Genomic DNA, 23,364 nt, shown 5'->3' on the forward strand with positions numbered 1-23,364 from the left:
AATATATGAATTGTTCTTAATTTTCAGGGAACCAATGTTATAAACAGGCAATTTGTGCAATAGTTTCTCCACACTATTCTTCAGTCTGAGTCAAGTTTATTAGTTGATCTTATTTTTATTTGAATATAGATTTCTTTATGAATCACGTTGGAGGAGAAAAGTCAGAATGAAAGGGAAAAACCACAAGAGAAAAAAAATGAAAGAAAAAGTGGGGGTGAAGTGAACATAGGATGTGTTGTTCACATTCAGTCTCCATAATTCTCTCTGGGTGCTGATGACATTTTCTATCCAAAGTTTATTGGGATTGCCTTGGATCACTGAACTACTGAAAAGAACTAAGTCTTTCATAGTTGTTTATCACACAATCTTGCTGTTAATGTGTATATTATATTCCTGGTTCTGCTTGTTTTGCTCAGCATCAGTTTGTGTATATCTTTTCAGGCCTTTCTAAAATCAGCTTGTTTATCATTTTTATAGACCAATAATACTCCATTACTTTCATATACCTTAACTTATTCAGCCATTCCCTGATTGATGGGCATCTATTCATTTTCCAATTGTGTGCCTCTACAAAAAAGGCTGCTAAAAACATTTTTGCATATGTAGGTCCTTTTCCCTCCTTTATGATTTCCTTGGGATATAGGCTTAGTAGAAGCACTGCTGGATCAAGGGGTATGCACAGTTTGATAACTTTTTGAGCACAGTTCCAAATTGTTCTCCAGAATGGTTGAATCCATTCACAATTCCACCAACAATCCATCAGTGTCCCAGGTTTCCCACATTCCTTCCAACATTCTTCACTATCTTTTCCTGTCTTCTTAGCCAATCTGACAGGTGTGTAGTGGTATCTCAGAGTTGTCTTAATTTACATTTCTCTGACCAATAGTGATTTAGAGAATCTTTTCATGTGATTAGAGATGATTTCAATTTCTTCATCTGAAAATTATCTGTGTATATTTTTGATTTCCAAATTTTCTTCCTTCCTCTTGCTTCTTACCATTTGGAAAGGCAAATTATTTCATATAGATTAAACATGCACATTCATGCTAAACATATTTCTGTGTTAATTATATTGTTATGGAAAATGTGACAAAATATACGCAAGAAAAAGAAAGTAAAGTATATTTTGATCTGCATTTAGATTATATCAGTTATTTCCCTGAAGATGGATAATATTTTTATCAGAAGTTCAATCTCAAAATTATAAACAACTTGTATAGCCATCCCCAAATTGATGAACATTCCCTTAGTTTCTAATTCTTAACCTCTACTGCATGGCTGTAATGTTTTTGTATGTATAAGTTATTTTTTCTTTTTTTAAAAAACAATCTTTTTGGGATACAGACCTAGTAGTGGTTTTGTTTGGTCAAAGGTTATATATGGTTTCATGCCCCTTTGGGCACAGTTCCAATTGCAAAGTTTTTTAAAATTTGTATCATAAACATGTATGATTTATTATCAATAAATATTTGATTTATATACTTATTTTATATGGGTTGGTTGTGAAAATTTTTTCAGATGAAAAAGGGGTATGAGTGGGCAAAGTGTAAAAAGCTCTGCTCTATTGAATCATCTTTAGATACTAAATTTCTAATCATAATGTTATATATTTTCTACCATTTCCTTACATAATAGTATCAAGTTCCATAAGAATATATCTCTATCTCTACATTTATACATATGCATACATACACATATCTACACAATACATATATATATATTTGTGTGTATGTATGTATCTATGTATTTACATATATATGTATTTCTGTTTATAATTCTTGATGGTGAGAAGCTTAGGAACTCTAATCAAGACAATGACCACTCACAACATCAGGGAACTCATAATGAAACGTTACCCATCTGTACATATAGAGATGATGAATTCAGAGAGCAGACTGAAGCTAATATTTTCCTTTTTTTTTCTTTTGACATGCCCAGTATTGGAATTTATGTTGCTTGATTATAAATGTTTTTATCTTCCTTCCTTCCTTTCTTTTCTTTTTTGTTTTATTTGATGCAGTTTTTGTTTTGTTTTGTTTTCCCCTTGCTTTCTCAATAGCATGCTAGGCTTAGTGACATGGGAGGAAATAATTCAGGTTTGAAAAGCACATTAATTTAATTTTTGATGGTAATGAGCTGGTCCTATATTGTTATATACCACATTTTAGTTCTTTAACAACACACGACTCAACCATTTTTGACACTTCTTTGCCAATATATTGTTAATTGGATTTATGTGGATATTGTCCATAGAATATGTGTGTGTGTGTGTGTGTGTGTGTGTGTGTGTGTGTGTGTATTTGTATTGGTGCTTTGATGTTTTATAGCCTCACTCAGAAATTAAACCATTTTTTTCCATTACATTTAACAAATGTAATGGCATATAATTACTGTCAGCTTTTTTTATCCCATGAAATAATGTCCATTTGCTTCAGGTATATTTCTGCAAATTTTTAATTTGCTTATTATATATTTCAAAAACATATACCATTTTTTTCTTTTGGACAAGAAAGTGTTATTTTTTTTTCTAAAGCCACCTTTAAGTAACTGAACCTATTTTTTCTTAATATTACATAGGTTTTTGTTTGAGTACAGTTGAAATTCAATTTCTTCCATTTTGATGTTTAAAATCTAGTGACCGATATCACAGAGGTATTAATCATTTTAATCATGTGTGTTTCTGTATTTGCTGTTGTTGTTGAGCTTTTGGTTACTTTTGTTACTAAGAGGATTATTAACTAGGGATTTTTGAATCTGTTAATTTAATGTGAAATTACAGCCTTGATTTTTTTTTTCCTAACCTCTAATTGAAATTTGGAATTTCTTATAATTATTAATGAAGGCAATACATATTATGAAAAGTGGCTCATAATTTTTACTTGGCTATCAAAGGGGTCCAGGACATAAGCATTAAAGTGATCCTACTCTCATTCGATTGAGGTAGTCAGGAAAAAGAGGAGAGGAGTCATGGAAATAACCAGAATTGAAGGACAGCAGAGTATTAATAGAGATGTCGCCAACTATGGCAATGATGGATAGAAGGAAAAGTAGTTGGCAAAGAAAATAATCTATGCTGCTCCTCCCTAATCATCAAGCTTGTACTATTCTTATATGTCACTGGCGATATACAAATGATTATCTAAATAACTCCTCTATATTTATATTTTCATCTTTGGAAGTTTGTAAACTTCTGTCTGTAAAGAGTGAATCAAAGACTAGAAGGGATAAATTTTCCTTCTGTTGCCAATTCTCACAAGTGGTATTTGCCTATATAAATGGTATATGAATATTTTTGTTTATATTTTCCATTAAATTTTAAAGAACTAGACTTCAATTCATACTTTAAACACAATGAAAATATTAAAAGAAACCAAACATTAGTAATATTAATATATTATATAATTCAAACATTAAATACAATATATAATTTAATATAATATATAGCAATGTGTCTATTTATGATGTTGCTAATATCTATATCTATCCATCTATATAAATTTATCTATATTTTGAAATATAATAATAAGATTCCTTGAATCAAAAAATATATTCACTTGAAATGTCATAACTTTCAGCCTCCATAGGAGTGGACCTTATATAAAACCTCCCCCAGTAATCAAAATAGGTTCAGTAGTTAAATAGCAGATCACTCACTGCATTGTTATATATAGTAATCAGGCAAGAGTGTAAAGAATTTTAATTCTAATTGGAGGGTAGAATGTCCCAGGCAGTCATCAGAATGTGAAAGTAAGGATCATAATTCCTAATACTTGGCTTAAGAGACACAAGACACTTGAAATAAATTGACCTGATCATAGAAATGGAGATACATAAAACACTTTTGCTAACATTCATCGAAAATGAACATGACAAGGAAAACAATACATAGGAAAGAGATCTAAAAGCAGGAATCACTATGATCCCATTTAACTAGATAAGACATTTGAACAGATACAATTCTGTTTGAATATAGAGTTGGAATGCAATGCATTTTATTTCAATTAAGGAATTGCATGCTTTAACATAAACACTATATGTTTAGAGTGCAGATATTCTATTTAGTTTTTAATCAGTTAAGTTGATATTTATTTTAAGAATTTTCTATTCATTTTCCTTCTTTATATATTTTAAAAATATACTATTTCTCTTTCCATTTACAAAATTCATTAGAAGTTGAGGATTTTGTATATAGCATTGGCAATTGCTAGAGTTTCATTTGAGTCTTCCCGTTGTTAATCATGTTCTCCATATCTCTGTAATTGAGGTTCCCTGTGAATTGTGGCTAATTTTTGATGTCCTTTTATTTTCCAAGATAAAATATTCATTGTAGGAGTACCCATGGTGGGGTGCAGAAACAAGCACCCAAAATGTATTCTCAAAACTACAACTTAGATGCTAGATCTAATGGTTGCTCTGAAGATGAATCGGATGCACAGTTCTAGAAATAATGTTTATTTCCTACATAAAGCTCCTGCCTTTCTTTCAGCAACGTATCTATACAGCACAGGAACTAACATGGAGGCAGAAAACAAAATTTTTGAAAAATACAAATATTCTGGAAGCATAAGTATAGTTTTAAATTATAAATCATGTATTCTATCCACTCTGCGATTCCCTTATATTAGTGGGCTAACTATGGATGTACATTTCTTGAGTCCTTGTCTGCATAAGCTACTAAAAGTCAAGTTAAGAAGGTTAAAATAGTAAAATATTTATTTTGAAAATAATAGCAAAGTAAAAACAGAGGTGAATCATGAAATGCTTTGCCCAGCTCTCAGTATGCAAATTTCTTATAGACATGGCCTCTATTAAAAAGGGTTTACTGCCTGCTTTATGAGCAGATCCCTAGGAAACATAAGCTATGGGGCGAAGTAAGTTTTATGCTTTCTGTGTTTTCTATGGCTTAAAAACTTCTCCCACTTGAGTCCTCATGACTCTCCCATTTGGCATATAACTACATCTCACTGTTTTTGGGGTCAATTTGCCATAGCTCCTTGGGGTAGTCTAAGAAATCTTTTGTTTCTGCTATTCTGCTACTGCCACAATTGAAATGATTCTGTAGCTGCCATTTACAGAAGCTCTACTGTGACTTCTGCAATACATTGTGTAATATATACAAGGATATATTAATTATTTAGGACTTTTGTATATTCTTTCTTCATGAAAATAATCCTGCTTATTACAGAACATGTAAGCATATGTACATTGATATATCTGCATTGAAAACTGAGATTTCCTTGCTCCAAAATTTGTAGTTTTTATGTATACATTTTCTACTTTGTCAAACAAGTTTTCCTTAAAATAGAGTGATATCCATATGGAAAATGTCAAGAAAAAAATTGTAAGTCCCTTCCTCAAAGGTTCTTTGTTTTCTCATTTGAGAAGAGGTCTAAAGGCCATCCCCTTGTTACTATTAAGAAGTAACTTAGATGTAAAATATACATATGCATACACCTACATATATACACATATAAACATACATATGGAAATGATTTATTTTTCTATATATTTATTATATTCTGTTATTTTCCCATAAACAACTGAGATAAGTTTTCTTTGTTTTCATAATTTAAGACTTTATAGACAATTCTCAGATGTACCCAAATGGAAGAGTTTTTTTGGTTGTTGTTATTTTTATTTTCATTCCCAAATTTTCTCCGTTCTTCCACTTATTGAGAGGATTAAAAATGCAATATTCATTATACATATGAAGTCATGTAAAACATAATTTCTACATTGTAGTTGTTTAATTGTTTTCATTTTTGTCTAATCCTTTGCAACCCCATCTGGGGTTTTCTTGGCAATGATACTGGATAATTGCTTTTTTCCTTCTCTATATTATTTTGCAGATGAGGAAACTGAGACAAACAGGTTTAAGTATCTTGCCCCAGGGTCAAGCAGCTAGTAAGTGTCTGAGGGCCTAATTGAACCTAGGAAGAGGAATCTTCCTGATTCCAAGCCCAGTGCTCTATCCGCTGCACTTGTCCATTCCTATTTCTTAATTAATTACTACATTGAATAAAAAACCATGGGAAAAAAAATGAAAAACATTTTTAACTACACTCAAAGATAATCAGTACTCTCTCTGGAGGGAGATTGAATTGTTCATCACAAATTCTTTGGAATTATTATAAATTATTATAGGTAAGATTTTCACAATTTGTTATTATTATAATATTGCTTGTTATTCTGTGAAATGCTCTTCTAATTCTTCTTACATTACTTTGATCATCACTGTTTTTATGAAACTATCATCTTCATTATTTTTATTTATTTTATTTTTTTTAATCTTCATTATTTTTAAAGTGCAATAGAATTCCATCAGATCATATTCTACAGTTTGTTCATCCATTCCTCAAGTGATGGGTAGCTTCTCAATTTCCAATTTTTTGCCACCACTAAAAAATGTCTACTATAAAATTTTATGCATACGTATGAGTCTGTTTCCTTTTTCTTTGATCTCTTTGAGGTCCATATCTCATAGTAAAGGTCAAAGGATAAATTATAATTCTTTAGGCATAATTCTAAAATTCTCACTAGAAATCTCTAGTTCACAATTTCATTACACCAGTATACTTGTTTTTCCACAACTTTTGCAGGGTCCTATTTTTTTTTAATCAGGTTATCTAACCTTGTGTGTGTAAGGTCGCAGTTTAAAAGTTGTTTTAATTTTTATTCTCCCATTAACAAATTATAATATTTTCTGATGACCATAGATAGCTTTGATTTCTCCTAAAAAGTGCCTGTTCAGACACTTTCACCATTTATTAAGTAGGGAAAGGCTTTTATTTTTATAAATTTCATTCAGCACCTTTTATATTTGAGAAATTAGAACTTTATTGGGGATATGTGCTGTTATAATTTCCCCCAGTTTCTTGTTTTCCTTCTAATTGTTGATTCATGTTTTGCCAAACCTTCTAAATCTAATGTAGTCAAAATTCTCCATTTTACCTCTTGTGATCTTTCCTATTTCTTGTTTGATCACAAACTTTCTTCCAATCATAGATCTGACAAAAAATTTTTTTCATGGCCCCCTAATTTGCTTATGATATTACCCTTTTTGTCTAAATCACCTACCAACCTGGTAAATTTTACATGAACATTTTAATTTTTATGAGGACAAATGAAATGTTTTAGAATAGAGATGAGAGGTATACATCCTAATTCTAGACTTTGTCCATCCCTTTTAGCTGCTCACTGCTCTGTTTTACACAGGAATCATAAACACAGAGCATTAATATACACAAGAATTGGAGTCTACTATATAAAAGGGGTTGAGGGTTGTGGAACTCTCTGGTTCAACCAACTTTCCATAAACTTTTCTGACACCATCTAGCTACTGGTCACATAACTCATAAAAATTCAATATGAAGACCCAGATCTTTCTTATTTCAAGTTCTTCCAAAGCCTCAGACTGACTGTAGGAAAAATATCTCTTGATTTATTTTTGATTGATCCTCATTCACATTGTGCATAGAATGTATGTTTTGAATGGAGTGTGTATATATATATATATATATATATATATATATATATAGTGTCTCTATACATATGTACACACACACACACTACATATATATATATATATATATATATATATATATACACACACACATATGTGTTTGTACAAATAGATAAATAGTAAGATAAATCTAGTGTAGCCACTGATTTTCAACCTCCTATTCTGTAAAGAACTTACTAAGTGATGAGGAAAAATGGGCAAGAGAAGTTGATTGCATTTCTTTTTCTTTTGCTACTAGATTAAGAATAATTTCATCTGTTCTCTACAGTTACTTGACTACTAGCTGCCACACATTATGCCTTCTTCCAGTTGCTTTTATCTGAATCAATTGCCATCAACAATATTGTTTTCTGAAAGTGTAGTTGTTCTTCTTAAATATAAAAGCCTGAAACAATATACCTTGAAGTCAATCAACACCATTTCAAGCCTATTGATAAAGAAATCTCACAAGCCTACTTACCTGGAACACAAAAGTGCTTCTTGGGCAACTAAATGGTCTTCAACTTTACACTTGTCAACAGAGAGTCTCCAGAACTTAATCTTACTTGAGTTTGGAAAAACTGAATCTTCCTCTTTCCAGGTTTTCCAGGAAAAGAAAATCCTTTCTTTTCCAAGGATCAGAAGTGATCCTTGCTCCTAAAGTCTTTGTTATCAGGACCTATAAAGGAATCTTTCTGACTCCACTGCCAAACACTTCTACACCTTTCCTTTTGCTTCATTTTTCTTTCTAAACCCTTTCTAAATCCCAACACTCTGACTAAATTCACAAAGGTACTAGAAAAACTAGAAGTATGTAAATGAAAATGAAGCGTCAAATGCTAGAACTTGTTTATATTTCTCTTATCACAACAAAACTCAGGTATTACCTGAGATAAAAAACAAATAAAGTTGATAACACATAAGACCTCTAAAAAATCCCATTCTATTACCTTCTTAATGTAAAGATGAACTCAAGATTTTCAAATGGTATTTCAAAAGGAATTAATGTTCTACAAGGTCCTCTCACATTAGGATGGACTCATTATTTAACTACCAAACTAGCAATTGTTAAACAGAATTAGCCTGTCACATAGCCAAAGATCAATCACTTTTTCTCATTGTTGAATCATTTTAGTTGGGTCTAACTCTTCACAACTCCATTTGGGGATTTCCTAGAAAAGATGCTGGAATGATTTGCCATTTATTTCTCCAGTTTATTTTACAGATGAGGAAACTGAAGCAAATTGGGTTAAGTGGATTGCCTGAGATTACATATCTCTAAGGGTCTGAGGTCAGATTTGAATTTACAGAGATGAGTCTTTCTGATTCCAACCTTAATCTTTCACCCACCATTCTATATCCACATGCCCTGAATTCTCTACAGGATGATGGAATTTTCAGATCTGACCATCCCGAAGACCACCTTCTCAGGTAGGGAAGAGCTTTCAGGAGTTAGTATTCATATTAGGCAAGTCTTATGACCTTGAAATATGGAAGTAAAACAAATGTTCCCTAACACGTATAGCAAAGAGTTCAGAAAGTTTCAGTAGGAAAGCACAACATATGACAGGCTGGGAATCACACAGATTTGGACTTCTCAGATTAGAAATAATTCCTTAAAACTGTAATTGATTTCTGGGAGGGAGAAGAACTATTCTAACATTCAAGTGTCTAGATGGCCTTTGTCAAAGTCTCAGCTAGAGTGTGGGCTAGAAAGATCTGGGTTCATCTTAGGCAGCTTAATAAGTTTTGATAGCTGAGCCAGCACCACTTGATGCCAAGGGTAGATCATTAAGTGATGGACACATTTCCTCAATCATTTCAACAGGGTGAAGAGAATGACCCACCCGTGTTTTACAGTGCACTTAGTATACCAAATTTAAATTTCAAATTAAGAATAACCTGAAACCCTGGAAAGTCATAAGCTTATGATTGATATGTTCATAACTATCACTTTACATTTATAATACATTCACTATGAAATGGGGTATACCAATCCAGGACCCATTATAATTTTATATTGAGAACTATATAAATTTAATCATAAACACTACAAATACATAAGGTATACAACATGAAGGTATTTAAGAGATGAATACAATAGTTAGAAATTAATAAACATTTACTCTGTAGTAGGAACTGTGCTAGCCACTAGGGTTACAAACAAAAAATGAGGGTCAATCTATTCAAAAGTTTATATTTTAATAAGAGAAGACAATGCATATATGAAGGGAGCTTTGGTATGGGAGGTTATAATGTAATAGGTTTATGTATTAGGAATTTTAATTGTAGATAAGGTTGGGGGAGATTTCTTAGGAAAATGCCCTTCAGATTAAATATCCATATATGAGCAAATGACCAAAATTCAGAAGCATATAGTAATAAAAATACCTAACATTAATCAAACTTTTTCAGCTTTGCAAAGTGTTTGGAATATAATATATCATTTGATCCTCACAACACCCATCTGAGATAGGTATTGTATGTGTTATTATCTCCATTCTACAGATGAGGAAACTGAGTTTGAGAGTGATTAAACAACTTGTCCAAAATCACCTGTCAGTGCCAGACTCAAGATACGAATGCTTATCTTCCTGTGTCAGAGTCCTATATAGTACGTTCCGTGCCAGCAAATTTTGTGACATCTTATAAAATGTAAGAAATACTTCTAAAAAGGCTTCTTTCTTCAAACCTCAGCAATCAAGCCTGTTTCTATGTCAAACTTGATTTTTAGATATGAGAGAAATGTGAATTGCTGTTTCTTTAAGTTGTCACTAAGTTGGGCACCAATGTAATAAGCATTCAGCAGTAAGGAGAATAAGATTGCTTAAGGATGGGTGAAATAACTCAGGTCAAAAAAAAAAAAAAGAAAAAAGAAAGAAAGCTGATAATGATAATCAAAGTAGGACTGCACCCATAAGTAGCTGATGAATTTACATCCTGGATGAGATAGGACAATTAAGGCACAAAACAAAATAAAATTCTAAATGTGAAAAATAAGACACTTCCTAAAACATACTGAGGGATTTCTCTCCTCCATAAAATATTTATAAACAAGATGGTTTCTCTGTGGTGGTACTTATCCTTCTCCTATCTTCCTCTTTTACAAATCACTAAGGACTATCAATTCTTCCCTTGTTAGTTCTCTTAATTGATACATTTTCTTTTAACTTTTACTCAATATCTTTCTATTTTGTCCTCAAAACATATTATCTATTCTTTCTTGTCCCTCAAATTTCCAATTCCTACCTTAATTTTTTATGTAGTATTCCTTCTCATTAATTTTCCTTAACACTTCATTTGCCATGCTACTTACTAGTTGGGAAAATTACTATGATCCAGGTTAATGTTTCCCACTTTGATTGAGGATATGTTTCTAACTTCTGGAGTGGATCCTCCCATCCCAGTAGCTGATTCTATTAGAGTGCTACTATTTCTTTCAAGTTGGAAATACTATTTTTATTGCTAGCCAGAAAGGTTATATAAACCTAGGTCTTCATGTTTATCATCATAATTAATAACATTATTTTGGGACATTTAATAATAAACCCAGACAGAACATAAATTTGATTGGGATAATCCTAACCTCGGTTGTTTTTGCATGGGAAAAGAAAATATATCAGAATTGGAGAGATGAGTCTATGTAAATGGATCCATGTCATTTGTGATTCTTATATTTGAAAAGAAATAAAAGTAATTAAGCCTCAAGAGGAGTGAATTGGTTGAACTTAATAATGTAAAGGGACTGCACGGAACATCTATTCCAATCTTCTCTCCTTAAGAATGATGAAATAGTGGCTCAGAGGCAGTAAATTAGTTAGCAAGGCTATACAGGTACTTGGTGGTTGTATTGGGAAAATTTAGATCTCCTGATTTCTCTTCCTGGTGTATATTTAAAGGTCCTTGCATTAGATGGTTCAGTTGCCACCAACAATGAAATGCCTTTGTGGAATGGTCCCACTTGTCAACACTCTTTTCCTCTTAAAATGATTTATATATTTTTTCATTTTCTTCCCAGAATTGAGATTTGGGGAAATACAGACACACACACATTCAGTATAATTTAATCCATACATGAAAGGAATCCCCACTATGACATTCCCAACAAGTGATCACTGAATGTTGTTTGATAATCAAAATGGGAGAACTAACAATCCTTTGAGGTATTCCAAATTCCTTTTGGACAGTTTTAATTTTAAGGAAGTTTTTGCTGACATGGAAGTTAAATTGGGCCCTTTGTAATCTCCACATAGTACTCCTTGTTTGGCCCTCTAGGTCCTAGGTAGAATAAGTATAATTTCAACCATACACTAGAGTCTTTCAAATATTTAAAGTTACCTATCATTTCCCTTCTGAGTTTTTCTTCTCTAGGCTACACATGCCCATTTCTTTCAAGTATTCTTATATGGTAAATATCTGTTTACATGCCATGTTTCTTTTATAAAATACAAATACCTAAAAGGACAGGAACTGTCAATTTTTATCATTGTATGCTCTGACATGCTTGTTTGCATATAATAGGTACATATTAAATGTTTGTGAAATTTCTTTATTGAATGTAAGTTTCTATTATTGTTCATTTGGGAAACTTTGCTTCTATTATTTTTTAACCACTCTTCTTGAATGAATACATTATAACAATATAGGCATAGAGCTGGAAGAAACTTTAGAGCTGATCTCATTTAATTCCATCAATTTTATGGAAATAGAAATAGAGTTAAAGGTTTGATGCCTTTTTTTCAACCCATATAGAAAATGAATAGCAAAAGAATGATTCTAATTCAGGGTTGTGACTCTAAATTCAGAGTAATTTTCATTATTCCAAAATGTGCAGGTTCTTTCTGCACAAATTCCCCCAGTTTAGATATAAGATCATCTGGCTATATACTTAGGTAGTTTTCCTCAGTGATCTTCAATTTGAAAATTTTTAAGAGTGCAAATTGAAAGGGCACATTTAATTTGTATTTGGGAAATGTACTTAATGAAAATATGATTATTACACCAAATAGAATATATACATTAAACTGTATCTGTATTTTTTTTAGAAACTAGAAGATGAATGGTGAGTGGCCCTTGAAATTTCTTTCTACACCCCTTACTTGGTAAATCTGTTAATTAAGGCTCTGGAGACCAGACTGAATGTTTTGACAAAGTACTGGTAAAATTGATTTTTACACTGAATTAGCTGGTTGTTGTACTGAATGGAGTGAATTTATTTATTCACAGAATAACACAATCTAAGAGGTAAAAGGGACCCCTGAGGCCCTGTATCTGTAAGGGACCTTGCAAATGACCCAAATCCTTTCAACAAAGTCTCCAAAATTAGTCTTTCTGTTTCTCTTTAAATTCTCTAAGGAGGGTTGACCATCTTTCTCCTAAGACAACCTATTCCAATTTTGTTGAGTTTTAAATTGTTAACAAGTTTTTTATCCTTATGTCAAGCTAAATTTATAACTTATACCAAATGTTTACTGTCCTCTTGGGTCAAAGAAAAATAAAACAAAATCTACCTATATATTATCTCTTCATATGACAGCCTTTCAAACATTCAAAGTCTGCTATCATACTATGTTCTTCATTAATGTTCTTTAGGGAATATTCCTATTTCCTTCAGATAGTCTTCAAATGGCAGTCTTTAACCATCTTGAGTATTTGATTATCCAATAGTATATTGTATGTACTGGTTGTCTAAATGAAGTGAGGAATCATTTTAAAGATGTTTTCTTTAATAATTATTTTAGCTTGTCTATTTTCCCCCTAACTTGTCATGTTTAGAACTGAATATAATAAAATAGCTATGTTATCTAGGAAAGGTATGTATTAATTTCTGTCTCCATTTTTATAGACTCTATATTTCTCTTACTATTATCTAATTTTACTATTGTCCCATGCCATTGAATTATATTGAGCTTGCAGTTCACTAAAACTGTATTTTCACAAAATATTATTCTAGATGCCCATCTTCTATTTGTGGAATCTATTTCTTTGAACTGAATCTGCGAATATTTTCTTGGGCCTTAAAGAAAAAAGTGAATTTTAGTTGTTAAGAAAAAGACATAAAGCTTTATAGATACACTAGCACAATTATTTAATAGGTTTGAAATTTAAGTGCTAAAATTCTGTCTGTGCTTTGCGTTAATAAACTGTCATCTGGTATTGATTTGTTATCTATTTAAAATTTCTACAAAGATATTTTCAAGACCACGTGAAGATAAATAAAATCATCAACCATCATGTAAGCATCTCAAAAGCATTTACTATCACTAGGCATTCCATTGATCAATTGTAAAATAATAAATAATAATAATAATAAAAATTATAAGGGAAAATATGATCATTTTGCAGTCCCATATTTGTTTATCATGGCCTAGAATTTAGTGATAAGAAATTTCTCTGAAATATGAATAATGTTTATTGATTCAAATGTGATTATTTGATTATTTTTAAAAGGTCAAATCAAAGAAGTAAAGTTGGAGAATGTTTTATATCTACAAAAATTAAAAGCTAATTTTAAATGATTATTAAAAATTATACTACATATTTCCTCCCAGTTCTTCCCAATTTTCTATGAGCTTGATTCGAAAGTGGAAGGAAAAATCATATAGATCATGACAACTTAGAATATTGAACTAAATTTAATAGAATGAAATTTATTTGGGACAAATGTGGCTTTTCACTTTGGTGAAAAATAATCAACTTTCCAAATACAAGATGGGGAATGTTAGGAATAGGTAGTAGCTTACATTAAAAAAAAAAAAAGATCAAAGGGTTTTCATGGTCTAAAAGCTCAACATGATTTAGCATTTATTTAGCAATCATGTAATCAAACAATTTATGTAGCCAAAAAAAGCTAATGCATTGGAACTATATAGATACCAGGAATAAGATAATCATCTTGCTGCATTCTGTGGCTTGGGATGCCACTGAGAAGACTAAAAAGCTGCAGATACTCTAGAAGAGAGTAACTGGCATGGCAATAGACCATAAACACATTCCTTATGAGGATCAGTTGAAGGAAAAGAGTACATTTAGCCTGAAGAAAGAAGTTGCAAAATATGAGATGACAATTTTCTTAAAGTATCTAAAGAGCAGCCAAGTGGGAAAGGGATTCGGTTTGTTCTATAAGAACAATAAGAGCTATTCTGAAAGAACCAGTAGCAATGAGTAAATTGCAATGAAACAAATTTAGTTTGAAATTCAGAAAAAAAATTTCTAATAAGCAAAAACATTCATAAGTGGAATAAATAGATCTCCCAATAGGAACAGGATTATATTCTGGTAGGCTTTTTTGCGGATGCATTTTCAGTTATGTTTTGGGATCAGTGACTTCTGATTTCCCTTACAACTCTCAGATTCCAAAATTTTATATTAGAGAATATAATCTTTCAGTTTAAAAATGTATTTTGAAGAGACTTCATTGTAGAAAGTTGTATTTCTAACCTTTAGGCAAAACTATTCCATCATCAATATTTAAGTTTTCAACTATTTTATTTATGAATTAATCTCATGATTTCTGACTAATTTTAATGATTAATTGTTTTATATATCTCTCAAATTTCAAATCTGTATATCTGAGTACATAGATACTCAAAGAAAACACTGCTATTGGTAGGTTTTAAATGAATATCTTGTAAGGCTACTGACAAGTTTGCATATGCAAAACCATATCTCTAAAATAAATTCAGAATAATCCCCCAATATTTGAATAGGATGTCATTTAATTTCTTAAATTTAAAATGAAGTCTTTAATGTATTTTATTTTTTTTTTTTTTTTTTTTTTATTATAGCCTTTAATTTACAGGATATATATAACATGGGTAACTTTACAGCATTAACAATTGCCAAACCTCTTGTTCCAATTTTCACCTCTTACCCACCCCCCCCCTCCCTAAATGGCAGGATGACCAGTAGATGTTAAATATATTAAAATATAACTTAAGATACACAATAAGTATACATGACCACAACATTATTTTGCTGTACAAAAGAATCAGACTCTGAATTATTGTACAATTAGCTTGTAGAAATCAAAGATGCAGGTGTGCATAAATATAGGGACTGAATTCAATGTAGTGGTTTTAGTCATCTCCGGTTCTTTTTCTGGGTATAGCTAGTTCAGTTCATTACTGCTCCATTAGAAATAATTTGGTTGATCTCGTTGCTGAGGATGGCCTGATCCATCAGGACTGGTCATCATCTAGTATTGTTGTTGATATAATGATCTCCTGTTCCTGCTCATTTCACTTAGCATCAGTTCGTGTAAGTCTCTCCAGGCCTTTAAATCCCATCCTGTTGGTCATTTCTTGAACGTAATATTCCATAATTTTCATATACCACAATTTATTCAGCCATTCTCCAACTGATGGACATCCATTCAGTTTCCAGTTTCTACCACTACAAAAGGGCTGCCACAAACATTCGTGCCAACGGTCCCTTTCCTTCTTTATAATCTCTTTGGGATATAATCCCAGTAGTAACACTGTGGATCAAAGGGTATGCACAGTTTGATAACTTTTTACATAGTTCCAAACTTCTCTCCAAAATGGTTGGATTCGTTCACAACTCCACCAACAATGAATCAATGTCCCAGTTTTCCCATCCCCTCCAACAATCATCATTATTTTTTTCCTGTCATCTTAGCCAATCTGACAGGTGTGTGTGGTATCTTAGAGTTGTCTTAATTTGCATTTCTCGATTAATAATGACTTGGAGCATCTTTTCATATGACTAGAAATAGTTTCAATTTCTTCATCTGAGAATTGTCGTTCATATCCTTGACCATTTTCAATTGGAGAATGGCTTAATTTTTTATAAATTAGAGTTAATTTCTTTATATTTGGAAATAAGGCCTTTATCAGAACCTTTGACTGTAAAAATATTTTTCCCAGTTTTTGCTTCCCTTCAATCTTGTCTGCATTAGTTTTGTTTGTACAAAAACTTTTCAGTTTGGTATAATCGAAATTTTCTATTTGTGATCAGTAATGATTCTAGTTCTGCTTTGGTCATAAAACCTTCCCTTCCACAGGTCTGAAGTAAACTATCCTATGTTCCTCAATTTATTAATAATTTCATTCTTTATCCTAGGTCATGAACCCATTTTGACCTTTATCTTGGTGTACGGCGTTAGTATGGGATCAATGCCTAGTTTCTGCCATATTGGTTTCCAATTTTCCAGCAATTTTTATCAAACAGTAAGTTCTTATCCCAAAAGCTGGGATCTTTGGGTTTCAAAGACTAGGTTGCTATATTTGTTGACTGTTTTATCCCTTGAACCTAATCTATTCCACTGATCAACTAATCTATTCCTTAAGCCAATCCAAATAGTTTTGGTATCTGCTCTATAGTATAGTTTTGGATCGGTACAGCTAAGCCACCATCATTTGATTTTTTCATTAATTCCCTTGAAATTCTTGACCTTTTTTTCCATATGAACTTTGTTGTTATTTTTCTAGGTCCATTAAAATAGTTTTTGGGAGTCTGATTGGTATGGCGCTAAATAAATAGATTAGTTTGGTAATTAATCTTTATTTATTTGCTCGCCCTATCCAAGAGCATTTAATATTTTCAATTGGTTAGATCAGACTTAATTTGTGTTAAAAGTGGTCTGTAATTTTGCTCATAAAGTTTCGATTTTCCCTTGGCAGATAGATTCTAAATATTTTATATTATCAGTAGTTACTTTAAATGGAATTTCTCTTTGTAACTCTGACTGTTGGATTTGTTAGTGATATATAAGAATGCTGATGACTTATGTGGGTTTATTTATAACCACAACTTTTAAAGTTGTGGATTATTTCCTAATAACTTTTTAGCAGAATCTCTGGGGTTCTCAAGTATACCATCATGTCATCGGCAAGAGTGATAATTTGGCTTCCTCATTGCCTATTCTTATTCCTTTAATCTCTTTCTCAGCTCTTATTGCTATAGCTAAGCGTTTCTAATACAATATTAAATAGTAACGGTGATAGTGGGCAACCTTGTTTCACTCCAGATCTTATTGAATGGTTGCAGTTTGTCTCCATTACATATGATGCTTTGATGGTTTTAAATAGATGCTGTGATTATTTTAAGGAAAAGTCCATTTATTCCTATACTCTCAAGTGTTTTTAATAGGAATGGATGTTGGATTTTTATCAAATGCTTTTCTGCATCTATTGAGATGATCATATGGTTTTTTAATTTGGTTATTAACATGCCATTATATTGATAGTTTTCCTAATATTAACCAGCCCTATTCCTGTATAAATCCTACTTGATCATAGTGTATTATCTTGGAGATGATTTTCTGTAGTTTTTTGCTAATATCTAATTTTAAGATTTTAGCATCAATATTCATTAGGGAGATTGGTCTATAATTTTCTTTCTCGTTTCAGCCTACCTGGTTTAGGTATCAATACCATGTCTGTGTCATAGAAGGAATTTGGTGGACTCTTCATTCCCTATTTTATCAAATAATTTATATAGCATTGGGGAATTGTTCTTTAAATGTTTGGTAAAATTACATGTAAATCCATCTGGTCCTGGGTTTTTTCTTAGGGAGTTGTTTAATTGCCTGTTCTTTCTTTTTCTGAAATGGGACTATTCAAGCAATTTACTTCCTCCTCTTTAATCTGGGAAGTCTATATTTTGGGTAGTCATCCATTTCACTTAGGTTATCAAATTTATTGGCATAAAGTTGAGCAAAATAACTCCTTATTATTTCTCTAATTTCCTCTTCCTTGGTGGAAGGTTCTCCTTTTCATTTTTAAGACATAATTTATTTTCCTCCCTCCTTTTTCTAATCAGATTTACCAAGGCTTATCATTTTTGGCTTTTTCATAGAACCAACTCTTAGTTTTATTAATTGGTTCAATAGTTTTTTTACTTTCAATATTTTTAATTTCTCCTTTAATTTTAGAATTTCCAATTTAGTATTTGATTGGGTTTTAATTTGGTCTTTTTAGTTTTTTAGTTTGCAAGCCAATTCATTAATCTTTTCTTTCTCTGTTTTATTCAAGTAAGCCTCTAAGGATATAAAATTCCCTCTTTTACCTTGCTTGCATCCCTAAATTTTTGGTATGGAAGTCTCATCATTGTCATTATCTTGGTGAAATTATTAATTGTATCTATAATTTGCTCTTCACCCAATCATTCTTAAGATAGATTGTTTAGTTTCCAATTACTTTCTGGTCTATTTCTAATTTTTGTTGAATGTGTTTTATTGCATCATGATCTGAAAGAAAGCATTTACTATTTCCTTTCTTCATTTAATTTTAGAGGTCTTTATGTCCTAATATATGGTCAATTTTGAATAGGTTCCATGAACTGCTGAGAGAAAATATTCCTTCTATCTCCATTCAATTTTCTCCAAAGATCCAACATACCTAATTTTTCTAATATTCTGTTTTCTTTTTAATTTCTTTCTTATTTGTTTTGTGGTTTGATTTGTCAATTCTGAGAGTGCAAGGTTGAGATCTCCTACTATTACAGTTTTGTTGTCTATTTCTTCTTGCAACCTCTTAACTTCTCCTTTAGAAGCTGAGTCCATACCACTTGGTGCATATATTTTAATATTGATTTGCTTCGTTGTTTATGTACCTTTAGCAGGATGTAGTTTCCTTCCTTATCTCTTTAATTAGATCAATTTTACTTTGCTTGATGAGATAAGGAATGCTCTTTTTGACTTCCCTGAAGCATAATAGATTTGCTCCAGCCTTACTTTACCTATATGTATCCTCTTTAAATGTGTTTCTTATAAAAACATATTGTAGAGGGTTCTGACTTTTGATCCAGTCTTGCTATCTGTCTCCTCTTTTGGGGGGTTCATCCATTCAATTTACGGTTAGAATTACTAATCTGTTTTCTGCCATCCTAATAACCCCAGATTGTCTTTACTTATTCTTGCCTCCCAACCCTCTTTCCCCTTTTAAACTTGTACCCCTCTTGTATCACGATTATCCTCTTTATAATCCCCCCCTCCCCCTTTGAGTCTTTTCCCTTCCTTTATTCTCTTTTCTTTTCCTTTTCCTCTCCCCGTTTTTAATGAGGCGGAGAGAATTTCTCTAAAACAAATGTCAATTATTTTCCTTTGAGCCAACTCTGATGAGGTAAGATTCACAAATGTTCCTCCCCTCTTAAATTCCTCAGATATGATAAGTTTCCTTAGCCTCTTTGTGGGATGTGGTTTCCTCTTTTTATCCCTCCTTCCCATTATTCTGCCATCATCCTTTTCCATATCTACTTCCTTTATGTTATATCAGTACTATCAAATTTTACATGTATTTTTTTGTATATCCACAACAAAATACAATTCTCAAATTATTTTACCTTTTTCTGCATCTCTTGAGTTCTATTCTTGGAATCAAATTTTTTTTTAGTCTGGTTTTTCTTCAGAAACAAATGGAATTCATTTGTTTCATTAAATTCCATCTTCTTCCCTGGGAAAATGCTCAGCTTAGCTTGGGTAGTTTATTCTTGGCTGCATCCCAAGTTCTTGTGCCTTTCGGAATATCTTTCAGGCCCTTCTTCCTTAATGTAGAGGCAGCCAGATCTTGGGTGATCCTTATTGTGGCACCTCGGTATTTAAATGGTTTTTTTGGCTGCTTTGTAAAATTTTCCTTAATCTGATAGTTCTGAAATTTTGCCACAATATTCCTTGGGTTTTTATTTTTAGGGTTTCTTTCAGAAGGTGTTCGATGAATTCTTTCAATGCCTATTTTACCTTCTGATTCTATTACATCTGGCAGTTCTCTTTGATGATTTCTTGTAAAATAGTATCTAGGCTCTTTTTTCATCTTGTTTTGGAAAGTCCAATAATCCTCAGATTATCTCTCCTAGATCTATTTTCCAAGTCTGTCATTTATAGAGATAATTCATGGTTTTCCAGTTTGTCATTTTTGGTTTTTGCTTGACTGATTCTTGCTGTCTCAATGCGTCATTAGTTTCAATTTTTCAGTTCTAATTTTTAAAAATTATTTTCTTTAGCTTTTTTACTCTTTCTGTATATGTCAATTGAGTTTTTGAATGTATTGTTTTGGTCTGTGGAATTTTTCCATTTCCTAATTTTTTTTTTAGTGAATTATTTTCTTTTTCCAATTCACAGATCCTACTTTCTTCGAGTTCTTTGTCTTTTCAATTACAAATCCTACTTTCTAGTAAATTCTTTATTTTTCAATTCTATTCTTACTTTCCTGAGATTTTTTTTTTCCAATTCACCAATTTGTTTCCCTGCACTTCCTGGGAATTTTTAACTTTTCCAATTCTTATTTCAGGAAGTTGTTGCTCTCTTTAAAACTTCTCCCTTTCCCCATTTATCTTCTAACTCTCTTTGAGACTTTTAATGGTCTCTTCTATGAGGAGCATTATGTAAAGGAGGAATCTGATGCATTTTGCTGTTTGAGGTCTCTTCAGGTTTGCTGACCTGCTCTTTTCTGCATAGAAGCTGTCGATCGTTCTTTTCATCTTTTATTCATGTTTAAAGCCAGGGTGTCTCCTGGCAAGGGGTTACCAGCTTCCTCTGCAGAGCAGGGAGAGATGTAAACCGATTTCCGGCTCAAGTTATGGGAGTGCTCCAGTGAGTTTTCCTTCCCCAACAGGAGTGGATTCAGCACTGGCCAGCTATCAACTGGCTTAGTAGGGCTGAGGGATTATCGGTTGCCCTAGGCTAGAGACTAAGTGGTGAAAGTGTCACTGCCCCAGGCCGGAGCCTCTGGGGACTGTAGTATTAGCAGCTGAGACAGACTGCAGCCGCCAGGAACTCTGCCCCAGTGTCTCGCCCAATGCAAATCGGCCCTGGAAAGCTCCTATGGCCTCAAGCCGGCTCCCCACTGTGCAGTTAGGCTACCCGGGCTGGCGTCCTCCTGCGGTGCAGGATCACACTGCCCCAGGAAAAGCCCCTTCGGGGTTGGGGCTGCGCTTGCTGAGATCTGTGCTTTCTCCCTCGGTTTGAGACTCTCCTCGGAACCTAATTTCTCTCCCTGTCTGCGCCGATCTCCCCCCTGGCCCCAGAACCAACCTTTTTTTGGCGAGACTGCAGATTTTCTTCGGCCGGTGAGTTGTTCTATTTCTTATCTTTACGAATTGTAGCAGTCAAGACTATTTTTGAGGCTCGATATAATATTGATAAAGAGGGTAAGAGAAGAGCTTAGAAAGTCGCGTGTGTCTTCTCCGCCATCTTGGCTCCGCCCCCCTTTAATGTATTTTAAAAAGGTGTTTTGAATAAACTATGAATATTAAGTGTTAATTGACATACTAAACTCACTAAGAAGTTTTTGCCAAGAGAGGTATATTCCTTAAAAATAGTAACAATCTACATTTATCTTTGATTGATTTTCTGTGAATGTTCTATTGGAAGTATGATATATCTCACCATTTTAATGTTAATGTAAATCACTAATGCATCTAGAAATTTCTGAAATACTTTTCATGGTAGAAATGAAGATTGTCTTGCATGTGATTAAAATATAATATGAACAAACTTTTTATTTTTGCCCCTATCATATTTTAATGATGAGAAACAATTCTATATTCATTTCTACAAAGTGTATCATTTATTGTATAGCTTTTCTTTATTAATAGTATTTTATTTTCCTCAATACACAAAAATGTTAGTTTTCAACATTCATTTTTCTAAAATTTTGTGTGCTGTTTTTCTCCCTCCCTCCTTTTACCTTCCCTCCTGCCCCATGAAATAGCAAGCAGTCTGACATAGATTAAATATATGCAATCCTTTTCAACATATTTCCATATTTAAGACATATTTTCTTAGTGAAAATATGATAATTTTGTTAGGAAAGTACATTTCTCAAACTGACTTTGAAATATGTTGTTAGTTTTTAAGAAAGTACATCTTTAGAATGATAGTGTTCAACTGAAGAGAGTCAATGGTTTTATTAGAAATATTGTTTTTGTCTTTTATACATGAAAACTATGTTTTCCACTGTCAACGGGCCATTGTCCAAAGATGATTGGTTTGGTTTGGTTTGGTTTTTTATAGTAATGGTATATAGTTATCAGGCTCCCTCATCCAATCCCATTGAGGTCAACTAAATATATTGTTGAAAACAAAGGCAGTATTCTCAAATCCCGTTATGTCCAATATATAATTCATCCACAGAAAATAATCTGGATTTTCCCTAGCCTCAGTTTTCTCATTAGTAAAACTAGAAGAAAAATGGCTTCATCTGTTCACCCTGTTGAAAAACTTCCGAGTGTACAACATGCTGTATTGGCTTTCTGGATAAAGTAAAAAATAGTTTTTAAAAGATCTGGTCCCCGTGCCTAGGCAAAGAATTATGAAAACATTTTTAATCATTTACAGAAAAAGAGTTTGCCACTTTTCAAGGGGGAGAGACATTCTGTAAGTGCCTGCGTAGCCTTAAGGCAGTTTGTTATTTACACAGAGGTATGAGAATCATAGCTCTTGGCAGTGTTTAACATTACTAATGAATGAATAAGCACAGTTTTTTAAAAGTCTGTTTCATCTGAAAGATGTTACACTCTTCTTATCAATACTGAGGAAAATGCTAGCCTGTGGGGTCATATTGCTTCTTTTATATTCAGTCATTTTTCATGAAGGAAAACACTCAAGAGCAAAAGGAGATGATGAATGATTATTGCAAACAACCAAAGGTTTTTATTTTGTTGTTGTTATTTTAAAACATTGGCATCATTTAAAAATATGATGCATTGCCAAGCCCCTTCATTAAAATAGCACATTGAAAAATGAGATTGAGAAAATAGTTTATAATATTAGAAAGCTGTAGACGAAGTCTTTCCCTGTGCAGTGAGTACAGTGAGGCTCAGGACCCCTTTGTTTCATTATTTAGGAGATTACATTAACTTTTTCAGGCTATCATATAGTATCTAAGTGCAGTGGTATTTTA

Source organism: Sarcophilus harrisii, chromosome 6 (assembly GCF_902635505.1).
Source record: "Sarcophilus harrisii chromosome 6, mSarHar1.11, whole genome shotgun sequence".
Classification (NCBI taxonomy): domain Eukaryota; kingdom Metazoa; phylum Chordata; class Mammalia; order Dasyuromorphia; family Dasyuridae; genus Sarcophilus; species Sarcophilus harrisii.